This window comes from Diceros bicornis, chromosome 31, assembly GCF_020826845.1.
Source record: "Diceros bicornis minor isolate mBicDic1 chromosome 31, mDicBic1.mat.cur, whole genome shotgun sequence".
NCBI classification, from domain to species: Eukaryota; Metazoa; Chordata; class Mammalia; order Perissodactyla; family Rhinocerotidae; genus Diceros; species Diceros bicornis.
Genome location: NC_080770.1, coordinates 13,082,159 through 13,106,131, shown reverse-complemented (window position 1 = coordinate 13,106,131; position 23,973 = coordinate 13,082,159). Strand labels below are relative to the sequence as shown.

Sequence of the window (23,973 nt, the reverse complement as noted above, 5' to 3'; positions counted from 1 at the left end):
AACTCTTAAGGCTATGCATGAGCCAATCAGAGTATTGGTTGCTCTATCCACATTGTATCAAGTATTTATCACGAGTCTCTGAGCCAGGTGATATCATCACCATTTTACTGAAGAGAAATACGAAGTAGAGAGAAATTTTGTTGTATGGCTATGGCCACACATTATCAATTGATAGAAATGCAATTTTCAAGATGAAAACCCAGGGTGATATGATTAAAAAGCCCACATTCTTTACCACCACACTATATTTCCTGGCATCAACACGTGGTCTCTTTCCACCACATCACATCTGAATGGGAAGTAGGCAGTACAAGAACTTATCGTCTTTAATTTTATTTTCTTTCTGCTATGTAACAAATCAAATGTATTTAGTGAACATTCAGTAAATATCATGTATTGCACAATCACATATATGGCACTGGACACAAATTTGACTAAGATAAAACTCTGCCCTGTAGGAGAGAGAATGAGAGAGACTGGAAGAAGAGGAAGGTGGAGAGAGAGAGAAAATATAAGTTGAATCCAATCCGTGATATGATTTTTACTGTATGTATAATTAAACTCAAATAATGGTTTGTGCACATATAAGGACTGACTGTGTTATTGGTATTTTCTAAGGGAGAAGGAAAGCAGGAAAAAGACAGGAAGGCAAAAGCCTCGCATCTCAACTTTCTGAAGGTAAAAACACCGTGAGTTCCCAAAGGCGGGAAAAGAAAGTCAAACAAGTGGGAGGAGTATTGGCCAGTGAAGCAGAAATATGCAGTTTGCACGGAGGCCTCACTTCAGCAATACCTTCTTGCCCTTCTTCTGCCAAATCTTATTTACCACCTTCACGTCCCTTGATAAAGTCCTGAGGATGGATGAAAAACTTTCAAGTGCTATAAACTCATTAAATGCATGATATATTTATTTAATTTCTGCTATTGTTGATAAAGAGCCAGCGAAATGAGTTGTTGAGTTCTTGGGGGAAAATTAGAACATAGTTCTGAATTTTATTTGTATATATTAAAATCAGAGTTGGATTTTGGTACTTTCCCAAGTGGAGTTCTTGCATAAAAGTCAAGATAGGTTTTCAGAACTCATTGCTGTTGATCTGATGGTGGTGTCAAATCTCATGTAACTGGTGCATGAGATGCTGTTTCTGCCGTGTGAGGATCTGATGGCTGAATGAACACAACCTGTGGAATCAATCAGAATACCATAGGTGACTTCCAAGTCTTGGCTATTGTGAATAACGCTGCAATGAACACAGGGGTGCATGTACCTTTACAAATTGGTGTTTTCAAGTTCTTTGGATAAATGGGTTGTAATTAGTATTTTGGTGGTGAACATGATGTAATCTATGCAGAAATAGAAGTACAATGATGTACACCTGAAATTTTTACAATGTTATAAACCAATGTTACTGCAATAAACAAAAAATTAAAAAAAAAAAAAAAGAATACCATAGGTGAGTCAAGCAAATAATTTCGGGGTTTCCCTTTCTTGTCCACACAATGCATCATTATCAGAGTCTACTTTTTCTTCTCTCAATTCAGTCTCTACATAAATTGGTGGTGTTTCTCAAGCATTCTTTAGATGAGAATAGATTTAAGAAAAACACTGAATGATAGCTCTTGGCATGAGATGCTGATAGCTGTTGTTGTGGTCTTGCAAGTGGATTGATCTTATGCGTGGATGATGGTGCCCAACAAGTTTGGTAAACCAAGGTGTCATGGAAAATATAGAGCTTTTCTAACAAACCAGGTTATTCATGCTGATGGCAAGAGCACACCTAAATCATTGCTTTGCTGGCCATGACTAAAGCATTGCAAAAACCACACTGACTGAGTGTGCCAGGAATCATTAGTAAACTGAGGAAAATGCTGATCCTTCATCCACAAACTCAATGTGAAATGGAGTGCGCATGGGGGGAGATCCAGGAGGGATAAAGACTTAGGCATTATATGTCCCAAAGCCATTACTTTTCTTCATTCACACTTTCCAGCTCTGTGACCAGTAAAATTAAGGGGAGCAACATTTCTCAGCTCTGTAACTATTCTAGGAGCAGAAGGGAACGCAGGCCTAGATATTATGATATGAATGTTACTAAGGAATTTGCTCTCTTGTTCAAATGTTTCACTTAATGAAAAAATACTTCACTCAGTGAAATTAGAAAATCACTGGGAATTGCTGAGAAAGTCTAGTCTCCAGGGTCTTAACAATGCAAGATACCACTAATAAAGTTAGCATGATTTAGTCAATCTCTCTTCTGTGGGGAAGGACTGTGGGGTAGGAGATGTGGTGTAGCGTGGGAGCCCCAAAAGAAAGTAAAGAGGCAAAAAATGGTGGAGAAAAGCATCAGAAAAATAATCTCATCAAACTATTATTATTTTATGATTTGATTTTGTCCTTTGTCTGACCTAGGCCTTTGAGTAATAAAACTAAAGAGGATCTCTTGGGCTTTTAATAGCCATTTTCTCACCCCGGAACTCTCAATTTTTGGAAGATATCCTTGTTCTATTCTTCCTAGTGCATCTTGGTCTCTTCTCTCCTCCCATTTCCCAATCCTCCGTGTGACATTCTTTCTGTTCCGCAACCAGGAGGATCTGATGCAGGTCTCAGGGTAAGAGAATGTGCATATGTGCACACACTGATAGAGAAGTGTGAAACACTGACTTTCTTCAGCAGCCCAGGGAAGGCTGCAATAATAGGATAATGGAGTAACATCTGGCACTCTCTGGGGACCTCTCCATTGTGAAGTATTCTCTGATCTGGACTAAGAAGGGAGGCCCTTTGAGTCAGGAAGGATGAAGAAAATAGCTTATCTTTATCCATTGTGGTCGGCAGAATTCTAAGATGACACCTGGTCATCTATGTCTCCGTATGATTCCCTCCCCTGGAGTATGGGTGGGACCTCTGTATATGATGGGATACCAATTTTGTGAGTATGTTACTAATCAGCTGACTTTGGGTTTATCAAAAAGGACATTAGGGTCGGCCCCATGGCTTAGCGGTTAGGTGCGCGCTCTCGGCTGCTGGCGGCCCTGGTTCGGATCCCGGGCGTGCACCGACGCGCCGCTTCTCCGGCCATGCTGAGGCGGTGTCCCACATGCAGCAGCTGGAAGGATGTGCAACTATGACATACAGCTATCTACTGGGGCTTTGGGGGGGAAAAATAAATCAATAAAATCTTAAAAAAAAAAAAAAAGGACATTATTCTGGATAGACTTGCCCTAACCATGTGAACTCTTTAAAAATTCCTTAAAGTGCCAGACTTTTGTTCTCCTGTAGGCCTCAACATAGAAGTAAGTTGTTGTGAGTTCCACAGCTGAGAGGAAATAAATTCTGCCATGTGAACATGGAAGAGGACCAGAGGCCTCAGCTGAGACCACAGCCACAGCCAGCTCCTTGATTGTAGCCTTATAAGACCCTAACCAGAGAATCCAGCTAACCTATCGCCAGATTTTGACCCATGGAAACTGAGAGATAATAAATATGTGTTGTTTTATGCCTCTAAGTTTGTGTAATTTATTACACAGCAATAGAAAACAAATGCAGATATCTTCAAGGGAAGCCTGATACTCACCCCACCTGGATTACAACAGGTTACTTTGCATCCAAAGACAGTGAGGGACACAGAAATGCAGAACTCGAGCACACTTAAAATAAACACTATCCTATCCACACCCTAAGAATAAATTCATAACAAGGAAACATGAGGAATAGAGATGACAAGTTCAAAACATTGACCACTGATTACAATACCAAAAGAGAAGAAGCATGGACCAGAGATCAGGAAAACTGGCTCCTAATTGCAGCCATACCCTTATCTAATTCTTAGCCTGCTAAATGTCACTTACCTCTCACTTTTTTCACTAATAAAATAATAATTTTTCCCCACCCTCAGCTTTCCAGTGCTATTGTAGATGCAGAGTGTGAAAATGCTATAAATGGGGGGGAAGTGATGATAAAGATATTTATCAACTTAATTCATTAAAAAGGCTAGGAATTCCATATAGTTGAAGCAATAATACGATCTGATATCTTAGTAATTGTAGGCAGTGTAATAATTGTAGGCAGAATTATAATAGACCAAAGAGGTCCACATCCTAATTCCGAGGCTGTGAACACGTCAAGTTACATGGCAAAGAAGAATTAAGTTTGCAGATGGAATTAAGGTTTATTAGCTAACCTTGAGATGCAGGAATTATCCTGGATTATCCAGTGAGCCCAAAATAATTTCAAAGCCCTTATAAATGGAAGCAGGAGGCAGAGGGGTCAAAGTCCAAGAGAGATTTGAAGATTTTGCACTGCTTGCTTTAAAGATAAAGAATGGGACAACAAGCCCAGGAATGTAGGGAACCTCAAGAGGCCAGAAAAGGTAAGGAAATTGATTCTTCCTCACAGCCTCCAGACAGGAATACAGCCCTGATAACACTTTGATTTTAGCCTAGTGAGATTCATTCCAAACTTTTGACCTTCAGAACTGTAAAATAATACATTTATGTTATCTTAAGTCAGTAATTTCATAGTAATTTGTTACAGCAACAATAAGAAACTAATGCAACAATGAACACCAAGTTAGTTGGTCTTTAATCCATTTTCCCAGAGTTGGCTTAGGTCTAATCTTTAGGCAAAATGTATGGTCATATTTGAGAAACATTGGGCAGTACTCTTATTCCTAAAAATTTGAATTGGATGCCTGCATTGATGCCTCGGATTCTCTGGTCTAAATATTCTTTTTCTCTCCATGGATAGGCATAGAACCTCTGCTATGGAAGAGCCAATAGATCAAGAGCCCAGGACATGAGTGACACTGACTCACTTGAACCTTGAGAATATTCTCATTCATCATTTCTTTATCTATTTACTCATCTCTTCAACATATTCAGTAGCCTCTATGTTTCAGGAATTGTAGGCACACAAGATAGAGCAGCAAACAAAACAAACAATTTCCATAACCTCAAGTATTTTACCATCTAGTAGGGTAGACTAGGAGCTAAGAAACTTTCTATCAGGGGCCAGTTATCATATAGTTTAGGTTTTACAGGCCATGTGGTCACAAAAACTCAACTCTGCTGTTACAGTACAAAAGCAGCCATAGACAACATATAAACAAATTGGTGTGGCTATATTCCAATAAAACTTCATCTACACAAACAAGAGTCAGGATAGGTTTCCAACAAAAAGTAGAAAAAATACATATTATATATATAGTCTGAGCCATATGAAACCACAGTATTTCTAGATCAAGTAGAGTTGATCATTGGCAATTTCATCTGGTTCTGCTAATGATTCCAGGTAGTGCACGCTCTATCTTTCCTTCAAAGAGTTCACTTCTTTCTAACCTCTTTTTATAAGTATATTCAAAAGTAAGCCCTTGGGCCTTTGTCAACTTCTGTTTTTCAATAATTCTATATTTTCCTCCCAGGAGGACTGGATATTCCTGAAGGTAGGGGCCTGGTCTCCTTCTTACATCTCCCAGAGTGTCAACCCTAGGACTGGACATAGAATGTGGGCTCATAGACCTGTGGACTGACTGTGCAGGTGCCCAGGTAGGAATAGACCTGGTGCTTCTGATCCCAGGAAGCCCTTATGGATGTGCTCTGCTATAAGGGCAGGCAGAAAAAATGTTCATACAATAGGGATTTGTGACAGTCTCTGGGAGAAGGTAATTGAGATAAAAGCAGGACTGGCTAGAGCATTTATAGGGCCTCTTGTGGAAAAAGTATTAAGAACTTCAAGGCAGCAAGAGCAGAGCAGTAAACCAAGTGTAGAGCTCTTCTAACTACAAAGTCCTGTGTGACGACACAGGTCCCATGCCCATGAAGCCAGCCCTGTGAAGCTGGTGAATTCCAATTTTTGTCCCTATCATTGTGCCCTTAAACTCTATGAGTAGAGAATACTTCGGAAACTGGAAGTAAGATTCTTCTTCAGCATAACTACATGAACAATTTTAAGTAATAGGAGGATTAGAGGCAGGAAGTTACAGAAACTAATATTGCTTTGGCCAATTTCTAACTGTGTGAACTTGGACAAATGTCTTAAGTTCTCTGAAGAAACTCTCTTCTTATTTTGAGGAAGTGGTAAGAAATAAAATTGCTTACTGTAAGAACTGTTAGAAATCCTAAGGGAAGTAAATTATTTTAGCAAAGACACCGAAAGGGTTATTTTGGTGTGAATATATGACACTCAAGATGCACTTAGGATCAGCAAAGAAGGAAGAAAAAGTAATGCGATTGATCTGCATAAGAAGTTAGGAAGAATGCTGAGTTTCCAGATTTCGGTGAGGAAAGGAGGCAATGAGAGCAAGAACTAAGCAGCACACTGAAAGGCTGGAAGTTCATACGGAGAGGAGTGAACAGAAAGTTGAGTGGTGTTGAGAACAGCTAATAGACTTTTTAATAATAAATATTTTACCGCATTTTAGTCTGATATGGGTGCATCAGTGACGCTTCCTCCCCACACTTATTCAACACTTTAAGATGTTTTACTACCTACAAAATCTCGTGTAAGTGGTAATTTGGATAATAAAGTAATTGGGATAATATCTAGACAAGGGCAAGTTGTACAGAAAAGTATTAAAATACAGAATAGAGACTGAGAATTTGCCAGGAGCTGGATGTTGAGGCCAGAAGTGCTTAATCCCGCAAGAACATCCAGAGATGTTGGGAGGGATACTGGGTTAGTCACCGTTTGTAGGATAATATTTGAAACAGTTTTGCTTTATTATTAGAGAACCAGGTAAATGCATCAGGTTCCACCAGCGAGCCCTGGGACATATAGAGACTGACATCTGGGCTCCATTTTTAGAGTGGATAACAGCACAAACTTACCAGTGTTTTGAAATTGAACAGGAAGATTTATGCAAAATGTTTGGCACACTAATTATTGCAGAGCGGGTGTTCTGTAGCTACGAGCTTTCTTCCCACTTTTCCTCAACACATTTAGAGAAGGAGCAAAGAGAGAGATGAGATGTGGGCCTGTCTCCTAAATAAAAGATTGCCCTAATTCTCAATCACTTCTAACATCCCAAAGTGATTCATCAATTAGGGGATACTGATTGTTACTTTTGCCAGAGCCAGGGTTCTCGTGTCTTGCTTCCACCACAGTATCCCATGAAAACAGGAAGCACTAAGCATTAAAACAGGTACGACCACGGAACAATTTTCCAACCTCTGGTTATAGTAACAGTGAGAGTAACGGAGTGAAAAAATAATCATTCTGGTCATAGTGACTAAGTTCCCTGCTGCAGCAAAGACAGAGCTGATGGTGTTCACTCCTAGGCTCCCTTGACCTAGAAAGGAATGAAAAACAATTAAAGAATCCAACTACATCCTCAGATACGTCTCCATCAATCACTTTACGCTCACCACTTCTTGTCCAACCCAGTCCATCTTCTCTATCTTGATTATTGCAATAGTCTCCTAACTTGTCTCTTTCCTTAGAGTAGTTTCAACTCTAATCTCCTGCCAAAACACAAATAGGTTCTTGTTCTCAAACTTAAATCCTTCAGATGACTCCCATGGATACATGACATAAACTCCAATCTCCTTAGCAGGGGTTTCAATACCCGTCACACTTTGCTGGGCAGTCTTGTCTGTGTGCAACTCCTACCATGTTCTGTTCCAGGTGCCCGACTTCTCATTATTTTCTAAATGCTGCTTGTCCCTCATCTCTCTGTGCCATTCACTTATCATTTCTGTTTTCTGTGTATTCCTTTCCCTATACTGTCTTCTCTCAGTTAAGTTATGGAGGGTTTTTATAAGAACTAAAATTCCTCGAGAAAGTATGAGAGGTTTAGTGTGGCTGTAGCATGAGGTAGATTCTAATGGTTATATGCAGAGGAGATGCCTGGGAGACAGACTGAGGCCAGATTTGGAAAAGCCATATGGATCACCTCCATAGTTTGATATTTATCCTTTGAGTGAAGAAAACTCCAATATGGTCTTTAGCTAGGAAAAACATTTGTTGAGATCGGGGCTTTTGCCTTTTATTGGCTTTGCGAAAGACATATTAGAACGAAAGCTTTGTTTTAAATTTGATTCTTCTTATTTAATAGCCTTATTCTGAATTTCTTAAATTGCAAACTGAATCAACATGCTTTCTGCATACAGTTGGAATACATATTTTCATCAATGTCAATAAATACAATGCGACACCAACATTTGGTGGCACTGTGGTGGAGGGGCTGGATCTCAAGGTATAGGTTTTGTATGACCTATCCATTTGATGTTTCCTCTCAGAAATTCTCAGTATTTTCCTAAAGATTCTCTCAGCCACTACCTTCTCAAACTATTCATTTTCATGTCCGTAATTCTATTACCAGCCAATTTTTTACTGCAATTTTTGAAAGACCAATCAAACTAGGTAAAACTTATAATCTCTCCTGATTTTTTGAAAACAAACAAAATTTGTTTTCTATTCTGGCAGAATACATATGTGGTTAATCCTGCTTCTTTGGAACAAAACAGAGGAAATATTACTCACCAGACCTCTTGTAGTTCTAGTTCCTGCTGCAATTGACAAGGACTCTGATATAAGAAACTAATAACAGGAGACAACATACAGGTAAAAAATTTTAAACAAATATGTGAAGTCATAACTTAGTAAAACTCATCCCAAAATGTCATAAATATGCTAAACAGACCAATTATATTGGAAGAAACACAAAAGTTTGCAAATAACTGTCCCCCTTTCTCAGAAACAGCAGAGAAATTCTACCAGATGGATTCACAGGAGAATTTATCAAGGCTTTCAGAAAATCTCTGTGATGGCATTTAAACTGTTTGAAATTGAAATATAAAGAAAATTTCTAAATTCCTGATATGAAGTAAATCTAATATGGTACCAAAATTTCATAACGCATTACAGAAGAAAAAACCCTAACGATTGTTTTCATTTAAAATGACTATTAAAAGTTGTAAATAAAATAGTAACAAAGAAAAATTTTAAATTCTGTATTAGATGATGATTAGAATATACCATTTCATTTGACTCCATCAATTGGGTAATTATTTTCTGCTTAGCCAGAAAGACTGTAGTGAAGTCAATTGGACTCCCTGTCTTAAACTATTTAACTGTTTGAGTTTCTGGGTTTGCTTTACAGATTTGAATTCAGAAGTTTCAAAAAGTCTATCTTTATACCAAAAAAGACTGAGCTAATGAAACAGCTTGATAATTTTCTTCAGCAAATTTCTAAATACAAAGACATAGAGATGATTAACCTAAACTAAGTCTCCTCTGGAAAAAATAGCAGGTGGACTCATCCATTGTATTATATTAAATGAAACATGAACAAGTGGAGTATTTCTTCAAATATCTAGATTTTTTAATATTGAAATATTACCATAATTTATGAAATTAATGGGTTTAAGGAGAAAACTTACATGCTAATTGCTATTCATGTTTACAGTGTTGATAAGACACTTAATAGAATTCAACATCATTATTGACTTAAACACTATTTATAAAATATGAAAAGTTGCATTTTCCATAACATGACAGAACATCGTTCTCAGTCTAAATGTATTCTTCGTCTTTAGTGGGGAAACATAGGGCCATCTCATTAAAGTCAAAATCAAGATAAAGATGTAAACCATTATGTATTACTATTCTTAGTATATTCACCAAAATAATTATATAAGAAAAATATTTGAAGCAAATGGTTAAAATTACTGTTATTTAAATATGAATATGTTATACTGAAAACATCTAAGATTATCTACTAAAAACTAGTATAAACTCTAAGAAAACTCAGTAAGGCACATGGGAACATCTTTATATACAGAAATGATATATACATTTTATAAATATGTGTGTGTTTGAAGATTCATAAGAGAATTTCATAAGAGAACTCCATTTACCATAGCCAAAAATATATAAGGTTTCTGAGAGGAAAAAACTTAACAAGGAATGTGAAAGATATATAGAAATAAAATATTACAATATTCCAAAAGTACACAAAGACAAACTTGAACATATAGACTAATGTGGAGATAATTTTATAGGATTGTGATAAAGTGCATATAGCTTTACTGGGGACTAAAGGGCCAAAAGTAAGAGAAATTTGTGACTGGTTCTTGGTGTTGGTTCTTGCGCTGCATAGGGAGAGAAATGACGCACTTCACAGGTGAGGGATGGAAATAAGGTTGTAAGAATAACTGAAGGTACCAGCAAAATATGTTCCACCAACTGTGCAAAGGCTCATCTAGTGGGATTCCTACAATAGTCTGAGTGATGCCTCAGTTGACAGACACAGCTCCTGCAGTTCCTGATAAACTACTGAAAATGTATAGAAGGCATAAATTACGAAAACTGCTTTCCAAAGTGGTCTTGAAAAGGAAATGAAAAGGGAAGCAGAAAACTAGAGTGGTTAGATGCATGAAATACTGGAATTAGACAGACCCTATTTGAGCTCTGATTCCCATACTAAATAATTGTGTGATCTTGGTCAAGTTACTTCATCTCTCTAAGGCCCAATTTCTTCACTCATATAATTAGGACGATGATAAATCTTTTCTCAGAAATTTGTGATGATTGTTTGAAATGGAATCGCACATATAAAGCACTCAGCAGAGTGCCTAGATCATAGTAAGAGTTTGATAAGAGCTACTATTGACATCAGCATGATCAGATATATAAAGCATTGCACAACTGCCTAGAAGGAGAACAGCATCATTTTCTGTTTTTCAAAGCTTGCATTTTTTTCTATAAATGGGCAACGGGGTACAAAAAGCCAGCTTATTATAGACTTTAAACTCTAAACTATGTCATTCTCAACTTTGTAGATCAACAGAACTCGACAACACTTGAATAAGTTTCCTGATTCTAACAGAAACCCAGTTTATAAACGTATTTTCCTCTCATCAGTAGGTGAAACTTGATATGTTATACTCCATTTACACTCTCAATTTGCAGAGAAACTCATTGCATTTTGTTCTGTGGGAAAATTTTTAAACTGCCTTAAATTTTAATTTAACTTTAATTATATTTATTGATGTCGAGCTTAGGAGACAAAATTTATCTAACGGCAGCTGCATTTGCTAAGCTAACCATTTGTTAAGATTTGATAAATTGCCTGCATACCAGCCATGTCTCCTCTTCTCCCTTGCTAACAAACTCCTCATTTTGTTTGGTCTCCCATGAGCTTCAATGAACCATTCTCAGCCATAGAGGTGAATCTTGATTAGTCCAAGCCAATAATGGCAAATCCATGACATTTGCCCATAGTTGGCTTGGGAATATGAACCATTTATGCATCACAAAACACTTCTGAACCATGGGATGTGCCAACAAGTCTGATACGGTATGCCAGCAGTCCTCAATGAGGTTACCTCAATGAGGTAACTCCTGAATTAACCAATCCTGGAAATGACTAGATACCGGGGTTCTTCTTGTGAAATAATCAATGCTTTCAATGTTTAATCTATTCTGGTTGGGATTTTTTGCTACTTGCTTCTGTAATATATCCTAACTGATAGAAATTATATATACAATCTGCCTAGCTTTCTATGAGTTTTACATTATTATTCCAACTGTAAATATGAGAAATTGAGTCAAAAGAGTTTAGAGATCTTTCCCAAAATTATAGAACTGCAAGACAGGGTTAGGATATGATTCCATAGCTCAGGATATTAACAACTATGTCATGTTGTCTCCAACTATATCAGAAGGTATTCTGCTCACTGTCACTAACCCCCAAATTGTGTACCCCAAGTATACTGATATGCGACGGTCATAATAAATTCCATCAAATGACACCATGACACTAATCATTATTATTCCCAAGCTGAAGTTCATCAAAAAAATCAGGATTTGCACAACCTAGAAATGATGAAGAAATATAAACTGATTATCTACAACAAAAATGGCATCAAAGCCACCCCGATCCAACCACTATGCTACCCTTCTTCATCATCTTCTGAAATTGTCAGATGGTCTTCTTGATATTCTCTTGTCACTTTTCTTTCACATAAAGAACTGTGGATATATGAACTTACTAAAATTATCTCTTGGTATATCTATCCCTATTCCCTCAGTAATTTCAAGATAAAAAAAAGAGTGTACCAGAACCTACCCAGAGCTGCTTTACTGATGCCTACCTATGACACTACTGCTACCACAACGGTGCTCTCCTTCACACATGCTAAGACGAGAGTGATCCAGAAATTAGGAAGCAAACCTTCCAAAAGGAGAAGTAGTCTAAGGAAGGAGAGTATGTACAAAGGAAGACAAAGAGAAGAGCAATATGCCATTTCCTGGGTCTGAGGCCTGAGGATATAAGTGAGTACTGGGGTCTAAAATAGAGAAGTTGGAGTACATTACCCCATAGCATTCAAAAGGATCCAAAGTTTCACAATGACTTTGTCCCATTGTTTTAAACCTTGGACTAGACATAATTCTGTATGTTCACTGTCCTTCCACCTGCACTAACCTGTGTTTCTTTAAATGGTCTATTGCTTTTAGGAACATCCACCTGAGACTCCAGACAGAAATGCAGAGAGGAAAGAGGAAGGGTAAGAAAATTCCCCAGATAGAGATGGTAACAATATGGTGCCATCAGCTGTCAGGAAGGTCTGTTGATGGGACACCAACTGGTGCACGTGTGGCCTTTTCTTTTGCTACTCTTCCATGCTTAAGTTAAATACAATTATCACGGATGACCCACAACCCTAGAGTAGATCTGAAGTCACTATATTTTAAACACAACTAAATCAGAAGACTGATGTAGTAGAATATTGTATCATTTTTCAACTGATAGGGCATGAACACCAAATACTGATGTTCCTAGGGCTGGCTGATGTATTATAAAGCTGGTGGGACAGAGTATTTGGTGTGATATCTGATCCCTTGTGATTCTACATGCTTGGTCTTCTCCCAGATCCACAACCGACTTACCCTGAGGACTTTGGGTTCCCCCTTCAAGAACCTCTCTGCCATCTCTTTCCACAAATATGCATTTAGAAAAGCTTGATGTCCCAGCTCGTACAACAAGGACCACTGCCTGTCGTGGTCTGTTCCATTCCTTGCATGTTTGTCATGGCAGCAGAAAAGATGCTACAATAGGAAATGTAATTTAGGAAGAGGTCTTGGAAATGATAGGACAACCCTCTGGTCTACATAACATTTCCCAACATAACAGCTATTAGATCATCTTTGCAAAACATTTATTTCTTTCAAAGACTGGCCAGGAAAGTAGAACAAGGAGAGAGAGAGATTCAGAGAAATGCCATGGGACATCAAAACTCTGGAAAGTATGGATGAGAGAGACGTGGCTAGAATTGAGGTAAATACGCTGGGCCTCTCAGATTAGGGAAATGTCTTCCAGCTCACAGATCAAGTGTGCACTCAGGTTTTAGTTCTATCCCTATTACTGCATATTCCCTTGAATTCAGCCATTTTTCCTTTGAAAGATAACATTTTTAATAGTAATAAACTGCACATAATCCTCTGCATTCCCATTTACTGTATTTTGTAGTCTTCCTTTTCTAATCAGAGCATGGTGACATTGTCAGGGCTGGATACTTTCCCCAGGTTCATCTTTACTAAATACAATTTGTGTAATCTTGGATTTTACCCTACGAATTCTGGACTTTGGGGATGGAATGTATGATTCTGAGTCATATCCCTGTCACCAAGATTTTAAATCTCTTATCCCATTAAAACGCTTTAAATCCCGACTTGTCTAGCATAGTTAGGGCGTATAACACTATCTTTCTGCGACTCAAAGCACAAACATGATACTCTTATGCCACTTTCTCTCCTTGCTATAGTAACCTCAATGAGGTTATGTGGAGATAGGTTTAACTCACATGAACACTTTTATCTACTTATTTGAATCCATATTCAGATATTGTATGGCTCACTTCCATAAATTTGGAGTGAAGTAAAACTTGGTAAGACTCTGCCAAGCCACAATCAATTCTGATACCATTGATGCTTTACTGGGACTCTGTAAAAGTCTCAAGTTTGGATATGTGTGCCCTTTTACTGGCAGCACAAAGTAAAAGAATGTTCTAGTAGCACATATTTTCTTTGTACGGAAAAGAATTCAGATTTCCCTGGAAAGGATTATTAACCTATATTTATATACAGTAGACCGAAGAAACTACCTTATTGGTTATCTAGCAATAAAACTGATGGAAATAAGAAAAAAAAGAGTCAATTTTAAAGATAGAGAAAAAAAGTCCAGGTGAAAATAAAAGATTAATCATTCAAAATATTAATTCCAAGTTCTGGAAAGCAGTAAAACGAAAAGCACAAAATAGCAAATCATAAAATAATATGTAAAGTAAAAATTAAAAAAATAAGAAAACAAAATTAGTTAATAATTTATTAGCAGTACACAATGTGAAGGAGATTAAAAGAGTTAAGATCAAAAAGTAAATAAGGGATGTAACCAAAAAGTCAATGTTTCTTCTTCTGTTCTACAAAATTTCCAAAATCAATATGGAGAAAGAAATTTGGAACTCCGTTTGAAACTGGGAAACAACTAAAATTCCCATTACTCAGGTGAAATGACTGTCAAAAACAATGAATGTTGCTTGAGGATGAATTTATGGGAAATGTAGAGAGAGTATCAAAGAAACAGGACATTAAGGCCATAGATTTTCAGAATACACTTATAAAAGAGAAGAGGCTCACTGAGGTATAAAACTTATATTATTGTTTATAATCCTGAAATTGAACGCACCAGTTGATAGCTGTAGCTTCCCTGGACAAGTATAATTCTGAGAGGTAAAATAATACTTCTGAGACTCAAAGCACAAACATGATACCGTTATGCTGGAATAAGTAGGAGTAAAAGAGAAATATCATCAAAAGGTCACTTTTGTAGAAAGCCATCTCTCTCTGAAGAAACCTTACATTGGAGTCCACAGAGAAGGAAGCAAGCATTCTTGACATGTCTCCAAGAAATCCCACAGATTAGGATCATCTGAATATATATCACCACCATCACAGATCACCAAATGCCAAAAACCAATATATCATGAGATTTAGCTATGCGAGACACCAAGGGCTTCAGATATTAGCATAATCAAACATAATATGTACTAAACATGGATAAAATATTCAAATAAGAATGGAATCACAAAAGTGAGAAAGCATAGATAAAGTGCAAAAAGTGATATGACAAATTTCAAATGTGAAGAAAGAAAATGTTGACTTTTAAACAAACTTGGTCAACGTGTGAAATAGCAAGGAACAACTGAAAAGAGAATTAGTGATCTGGAAGGTAAATCTGAAGAAATCACCAGAAGACATATAGAGAGAAAGAAATGGTCATAATAGAATACAGGTTAAAAGATTAGAAGTACAGAATTAAAAGTTCTAGAACATGTGTAATTAGAGTACTAGAAAGAGAGAAGATAATAAACACAAGATAGGCAAAATTGGCAACATTTGAATGATAATAACTATACATTTTCTTTAACTGATGAAATACATAAAACTCCAGACACAGTTCATATAACATACACCAAATAGTATATTTTAAAAATCTATATTGAAATACATTGTAGTGAATTTACGAGATAGCAAAGAACAAAAATGATCTTCAAAGTAGTAAAAAAGAAAAGTCAGATCACATGCAAAGTAACGGCAATTAGATTGATAACAATGCAAGCCAGAAAACCACAGGAAAATATTTTTCAAACAACTATACACCTAGAATTTGTTAGGCACTAAAACTGTACTTCGAGATCAAGGGTTAAGTAAAGACATTTTCATGTAAGTAAACACATGACAGAGTTTACCAGCACAGATATTTACGAAAGAGAACTTCTAAATGATGTGCTTCAAAAGTAAGGCATATAAAACCCAGAAGGATGCTCCATCTGACACAAGAAGGAACGGTGAGCAAAGAAACTGGTAAACATGAGTGTACACATTTTGTGTGTACAAAATAAGAACAACAATATCTAACTTATTAGGTTAAACATGAGGACAAAATATAAAATACTGGACACTCATAAAGCAAAATTTGGGATTGGAATGATGAGAATTGGTCTTCTAATATCCTTGTGCTCTTTGGGAGATGGGTGAAGAGAGTAACTTTAGATTTTGAGTAACAATGAAAAAATCAATAGTTACAATAAAGATAACAAGTGGGTTGTGTAATCTTTCAGAAAAGAGAAGAAAATGTTATGAGAAAACAAATATATGATAACTTAAAAAATAAATGTAAGCCATCAACTAAAAAGGCAGGGAAGGAGATAAATTAGCAGAAAAATAAGTGAGACAAACAGAAAGCAAAAATACGGTAGAGGGCAAGGCGCCTCCAGAATTGCAAGTGAGGGCGTCTGAAAATCTACTCCTCCTTAAAAGCAGTGAGAACACTGGAAAAATTGTCAAAATCAACTTTTTCAGAACTCTGGACATTAACAAAGACCTTGCAACAATCCCTGGAGCATTTATTCAAAGAAAATGGCTGAATCTCAGTAAGAATATTGAGCTTTGTCATTTTTTTTGTGGTAAAATATTCACAGCCTACAGTTTACCATTTTAACCAGTTTTAAGTGTGTAGTTCTATAGCATTAAGTACATTTACATTGTTGTGCAACCATTACCACCTCCATCTCCAAAACATTTTCAACTTCCTCAGCTGAAACTGTACCCATTAAATCCTAACTCCACATGTCACCTCCCCCCAGCCCTTGGCAACCAGCATTCTACTCTCTGTCTCTATGAATTGAACTACTCTCGGATCCTCATGTAAGTGAAATCATACAACATTTGTTCTTTTGTGACTGGCTTATTTCACTTAACAAAATGTCTTCAAAGTTCACCCATGTTGCAGCCATGTGTGAAAATTTCTTTTCATTTTAAGGCTGAATAATATTCCGTTGCATGTATAAACCACATTTTGTTTATCTCGTCATCAGCCAATGGACACTTAGGTTGCATCCACATTTTTGCTATTGTGAATAATATTGCTATGTACATAGGTATACAATTATCTGTTCAAGTCCCTGCTTTCACCTTTTTAGGGTATATATCCAGAAGTACAATTTCTGGATCATATTACCCTATGGTAATTCTAACATTTATTTTTTGAGAAATCGTCATACTATTTTCCACAGTGGTAGCACTGTTTTACATTTCCACCAGCAATGCACAAGAGTTCCAATTTCTCCACATCCTTGCCAAACTTCTTAGTATCTGGGGTTTTTTTGTTTTGGTTTTTTTTTTTTTTTTTTTTTTTTTTTGACAATAGCCTTCCTAATCAGCATGAAGTGGTATCTCATTTTGGTTTTGATTTGCATTTTCCTAATGACTAGCGATGTTGAGCATATTTTCATGTGATTATTGGCCATTTTTATATCTTCTTTGGAGAAATGTCTATTCAAGTATTTTGCCCATTTTTGAATCAGGATTTTTGTTTTTCTTTGTTGAGTTCTTTATAGTTTCTGGATATCAATTCTTTAATCAGGTATATGATTTGCAAATATTTTCTCCATTCCATGGGTTGCGTTTTCAATCTGTTGATAGTCTCCTTTTATGAACAAAAGTTTTTAATTTTGATGAAGTCCAACTTATTGATTTTTTTTGTTGTTGTTGCCCATGCTTTTGGTGTCATATGAAAGAAATCATTGCCAAATTTAATGTCATGAAAATTTCAATCTATGTGTTTTTCTAAGCGTTTTATAATTTAGTTCTTATAATTGGGTCTGTGATCTACTTTGAATTAATTTTTGTGTGTATCTGGTTTAAGGTAATGGTCCAACTTCATTGTTTTGCACATTGATATCTAGTTTTCCCAACACTATTTGTTGAAAATATGGTCCTTACCCCATTTATTGGTCTTGGCATCCTTGTTGAATATCATTTGACCATATAGGTGAGGGTTTATTTCTGGTCTATTTTATTCCATTGACCTATAGGTCTATTTCAATGCTAGTACCACACTGTTTTGATTACCATGGATTTGTAGTTAGTTTTTAAATCAAGAAGTGTGAGACTTCCAAATTTCTTCTTATTTTTCAAGATTGTTTTGGCTATTCAGATTCCCTTGAGATTCCATAAGAATTTTAGGATGGATTTTTTTTTCTATTTCCTAAAAAAATACCTCATTGGGATTTTGATAGGTATTGCATTGAGTCTATTCAATATTTAACATGTTAATAATATTAATTCTTCCAGTCCATGAACATGGGACGTCTTTCCATTTATTTGTGTGTTCTTCAATTTCTTTCAGCAATATTTTGTTGATTTCGGTGTGCAAGTCTCACCTCCATAGTTACGTTTATGGCTAAATTTTTACTTTTTGGATGCTATGATAAATGAAATTATTTTCTTAATTTTCTTTTCAGATTGTTCATTGTTAGTGCCTAGAAAAGCAACTGATTTTCGTGTGTTGATTTTGTATCCTGCAACTTTGCTGAGTTCATTTCTTAGTTCCAACGGTTTTTTTTTGTATATGGCATCCTTGGGGTTTTCTACAAATAAGAGTATGTCATCTGTGAACAGAAATAATTTTACTTCTTTCTTTCCAATTTGGAAGCCTTTTACTTCTTTTCGTTGTCTAATTGCCCTGACCAGGACTTCCATTTCTGTGTTGAATAGAAGTGGCAAAAGCAGGCATCCTTGTCTTGTTCCTGATCTTAGAGGAAGAGCTTTCATTCTTTCACCATTGACTGTGGGTTTTTCATAGACGGACTTTATTATGTTGAGGTAGTTTCCTTCTATTGCTAGTTTTCTGAATGTTTTTACCATTAAAGGATGTTGAATTTTGTCCAATGCTTTTTCTGCATCAGCTGAGATGACCATGAGTTACTGTTTACATCATTCTGTTAAGGTGGTATATTACATTGATCTATTTTCATATGTTGGACTATCCTTGCATTCTAAGTCTAAGTCCCACTTGGTCATGGTATATAATGCTTTCAATATGCTGTTGAATTTGTGTTGGTAGTACTTTGTTGAGGGTATTTGCATCAATAATCATAAGGGATAGTGGTCTATAGTTTTGTTTTCTTATAGTGTCTTTATCTGGCTTTGGTATCAGGGTAATGCTGGCCACATAGAATGACTTAGGAGGTGTTCCCTCCTCGTGAAATTTTTGGAAGAGTTTGATAAAGATTGATGTTAATTCTTCTTTAGATACGTAGTAGATTTCATCAGTGAAGCTATCTCACCCTTGGCTTTTCATTTTTGGGAGTTTTTAAAATATTCATTAAATCTCTTTACTAGTTATAGGTAAAAAATTGGTGCAGCCACTTTGGAAAACAGTTTGGCAGTACCTCAAAATGTTAAATGGAGACTTACCATATGACCCAACAATTCCACACCCAGGTATATACCCAAGGGAAATGAAAACATATGTCCACACAAAAACTTGTATATGCATTTTGTTAGTGGCATTCTCCCTAAGGGCCAAAAGGTGGAAACACACCAAATGTCCATCGACCGATGAGTGGACAATCGTGCAAACAAAATATTTCTTCCATTCACCAGACTAGTAGAGGGGATCTTCTTAAGCAAAGGGACTCTGTAATTAAACTACCTGGATTTAAATTCCAGTTATGCAACTCTTTACTCAAGTTACTTAATCTTGTGTTTCTAGAACTCTGTACCGTAAATAATAGTGCCTACCTCTTGTTGGAATTTAATAATGAGATAATGCATTTAATCCAGTGCATTTCACATCATGAATACTAAATACATTATAACTATTATTATTGTTGCTACTACTGTTATTTATCCATTTCTTGGCTTTACATATAAAACATAAACTTCCTCTAACACTTCCTGCCACTCAAGGACTTGCTAGGGAGGGAATTTATTCCTTATATCCTCTTGCTCCCACTTGCTCCTGTCCTAGGGGAGGTGGAGGGGCAGAGGAGAGAGGCTTATATGATTGATTAGAGCATGTTATTCATTGTGCCATGTGCTCAGTGGTTGAGTCTTCCTCTCCTTTGCAGTTTGTCTCAGATGGGACAGAAAAGTCAAGGTTGTCCTCTGTTTTCTGCTCTCCTGGAATAAGCTACATACACGACTAGGTAGAGGCAGGCCAGGAGACTCTCCTCTGTATCTTGCAGTCTGTCCCAATGATAACTGGGTGTGTGAGGTAGGTAACATATTATATGTTGCTGACCAGGTGTGTTCAGATTTTTCTGTATACTTGAGCATCCCCTAAACAGAACCTAAGATCTTGATTTAGAGAAAAGAGCATAAAATAAGTAGTTTTCTTTTTGGTCTTCAATTGAATCCACATCCTGTAATCAGGATTTTCCTGGGAGATCTGCCCCTCTGAGCTTACTTTAAAGTCATTATGATAAAGCCTATAATTTGATCCTCATTTAGCAACTTCTCCCAAAGAAGAATAGGGAGAATTTTCACTTTGAATACTAGAGGACCAAAACCAGAAGATATTCAGCCTTCCTCAACATTTTCTTTCAAAAAATTAATGATGCAATGAAAAGTATGTAAAGGAGATTATTTCCAAGTCCTACAATCAGTTCATAATATAGAATGGCAAAAGCTAAAGGTAACAAGAACCATAAGAGGATCATGGGATTCCAAGTGTTTTTCTTAATGGAAGGCCCAACAATTCACTCATTTGTCCATGTTAACAACCCTCGTAGTTGGTTATTTATGTCTTCTCTTACTCACCCTCTATGTCCAAATCCATCCTGTTCTTCTGACCATACACAACCATTTCAACTCTGGGCACTTCTCCTACATCCTCAGAGCAAGCTATCATCCAATTTTTATCAGGAATATTCTCAAAGCCTCTTAATCTTTTCCTGTGTCCACTTGTGACCCTATGTGTCCATTTCATTCTCCACTTTGTAGCCAGAATGACCAAGTTAAAGCGCAAAAACAATTCTGTGACCTTCTCCTCTAAAATCCTCCCTTGGCGTCCCAGTGCCCTTGCTATGAAGTTAAAATGGGTAATGTAGTTGATAGGAGAAGCTCTGCCACTTCAGGCCACATCTATTATCCTATCCTTACCTTGATTCTCTCTCCTTTTATTTTTGAAGCAACAAATCTACTTGACTTATATTAATACTTGCAGCAATTTCCTTCCTAAATGGAGACTTTTGCACATGTTGAACCCATTTCCAAGAATTGTTCTGCCCCTCACACAGCCACATTGCAACAACAACATCAAACTTCCCCAGGATTTGATCTCGTCACACACTGACAGTATTGCACAGTTTCTGCCTTCCCTCATGTACAAATCCACACCTCCTCCACTCCCCACACACGGTTTAACTGAACCTGTGATGGTATGGAGGTTTTTAAGAAATCTTGGTTATTTCTCTCTTACACCATAGAGACCAAAACTGTTGTAAAGGTAACAACCAATGATTCTTCTTAATCCAGCTGAATGTGTTCTTGAGTTTAACTCCCTTTAAGGCAAAGGAAATTCTTCATTGATATCTCAAACATACTTTCAGACTGAGGATTTAGGAAACATAGGTTCAGTTTTATCAAACATCACTGGTGGTTCTGCCACTATATTAAATAACACTGTGACTTTCCCCAGAGCAGACACCATATTAATGCTTTCAAATGACTCTTATGTTCATTCCATAGTTCTGTGGTAATATATGTGAGGTCTTGGTAGCTCAGGACTGGTGCTCTGTCTTTGTGAAAACTCTGGTTATAAATTCATATAACTGCTCCTACCTTCATACAATAGAAATCCATGTGTTACTTACCTAGGGAAGGTAAATTCCCCAAAGACAAAAATTTCTGTTTATTCTCCAGGACTTAAGTTTCCTATATTCAGATATCAAGGAAACCAAAATAACAGAGAATATGGGATAGAGATGAGGGACATTTCTTCCAGATTGGGGAAGACTCTGAATGCTAGTCTTGTCACATTTTCTATGACATACGTTGGGCTATTGACAACTACAGTGTCTTTTTGTTGTTGTTGTTCCTGCTACAGATGTGAGAAATGTAGAAAATGCCCCTCTTCTTCTACTGGTTACAATCTCCTTGTGGATCAGCACCAACATCAGTTTTTGGTTTCCTTATTTTTACGTCACCATCCCCCTCATGGGTCACAATTTCCAAGGAGGGGGCATGAGGAGGGTGGTCTGAAGGGACCACCTCTCCTTCCTTGTCAAACTTATCAAATGGAATAGAAGGCCAAAAGGAGGCCTGAACTTGGATGGTTTGATGGAGGATGATGATTGTAAAGTAGAAATGGTGACCTGGGCAGGGAAACGGCCTAGACTAAGAATCAAAAAGTCTGGGTTCCACTCCTAGCTCTTTTACTAACTGGTGTGACTCTGGATAAATTATTTTCTTTCTCTGGGTTTCCTTTATCTCATCTGAGGAAGGAATGCATTGCGCACAATTGCCTTCAAGCTGTTTTCTGATCCCAAGGATGCTAAGAATCTACAAAGTCTCTTTCCTTAGTAGACTTCCTCATGAGCAGCCTCAGTTTGTGCCTTGGGTGTCTCATGAATGGGGCCAAAGATAGGGTCAGGCCACAGTCCATGTCGGGGCCTGCATAGGACTGGGGACCCCAACTTTGCCCAACAACATCTCCACCAAATACTACATGTGGCAGATCTTTTCTTAAATGTTCAATATAAAAATAACAGGTCAGAGAAAGAGAATAAAGACCATGGAAGAAGGGGTAACAAGAGTACATGAAATAATTAATCTATAGTGTAAAATATTGCTTTCAGTTTCCTGAGAGCTTAAGGATTCAGAGAACAAAAGTAACTAAAACAAACTCATCCAGCATCAGCCACCAGGAACCTGTCCTTACCCCCGTTCTTTGCAGCAAATATTGTTCCCCAAACCCCCAAAACATATATTTAAAGGTACACTCGACCAACCTCGACCTGGAATATCATCTTTTGCCATGGGAGGTGACCTCATCCTCTCTCATTCCACTCTCAGGGATCTTGGAACCAGTGAATGAGGAAACCCTCAGCCCAAAAGCCTCAGAAGGCAGGTCCTTGGACCTACCTTTCTTCAAGCCTGCAACATCTGCGTGTGTCTAATGAACGCCAGAGATGTTTGGCAAGTGCCTTCAGTCCAGATACAACCACTTGTCCCCGTTCCACATCTCGCTCAGTTTAAATCTGCATTCCTCTCCTAGTAGTTTTTCTAAATCTCAAAGATAGTGCAGAGTATTTCTGAGACACATAGCTAGTTCCTTTTTTATGTAGGAAGCGTGGATTCTGTGTCCCAAATATGAGTATGGATGTCAATTGTGAAATTTTATGAACAAGCAGTGACTGCCTCATATAGACTTTATGGGAAAATAATAGTGATTATTACTACTATTAGCAGTATATCAGTGTATATAGTGTATATCAGTGGAGATCAGTAGTTGAAGATTAAGTGTGTGTCAGATTCTGGTCAAAAGACTTTAAATATCCAAACTAATTTAATGGCATTTTAAAATCATTTGAAAAGCCCCTCTTTTCACAGTTTCACACATTTTCACATGTTCCCTTTGTCTCCCTAGAGAACTATGTGTTGCCATTCTATACACAATTTAAATGTATTGTTTACATGAAATTCCACCATTAGAGATGAATGTCTGTAAAATGTCAATAAGTTGGTGGCATGGCAATAGTTAATATGGCACTTTCCTGAACCAAAGAGGAAGGTGCTATCATAGAAAGAGCCTGGGCTTTGACTAAAACAAACCCAATACCAATCATTTATTGATGACATTCTTATTTCTCTGAACTTAAGATTCCTCAGTTGTAATATAAAATCAACACTTACTTGATATGGAGGAGGAAGGCAAAGTGGTGTTCAGTTCCCATTCATTCAACATTTTCTTAGGGAAAAATTACCATGAACCAAGAAGTGTGCTATGTGTTGCAGATAAAATGGTGAACAATGATAGAGTGCCTGCCCTCAATGAGCTTAGAGATTATGGGGCACATAGACAAGTACACATACCATCATAATCCAGGATAATCAGTTCTCTGCAAGGTAAAAAAGAGTATTCTAAGAGATCTTATAGGAGGATCAATTAATCCATCCTTGGTATGCAGAAAA

General features: G+C 37.0%; 1 protein-coding gene and 1 pseudogene across 1 annotated transcript in view; both read right to left on the bottom strand.

The window, feature by feature from the left end:
* LOC131394999 (membrane-spanning 4-domains subfamily A member 4A-like) overlaps nt 1-22,991 on the bottom strand; it is an 85,563-nt gene extending 62,572 nt beyond the window's left edge. The window contains exon 1 of the mRNA XM_058526763.1: nt 22,924-22,991. The gene's annotated coding sequence lies outside the window, so the exon portion shown is untranslated. The remainder of the gene's footprint in view (nt 1-22,923) is intronic.
* On the bottom strand, nt 1,113-23,746 carry LOC131395297 (membrane-spanning 4-domains subfamily A member 4A-like; annotated as a pseudogene).
* Nucleotides 23,747-23,973: the final 227 nt, after the last annotated feature.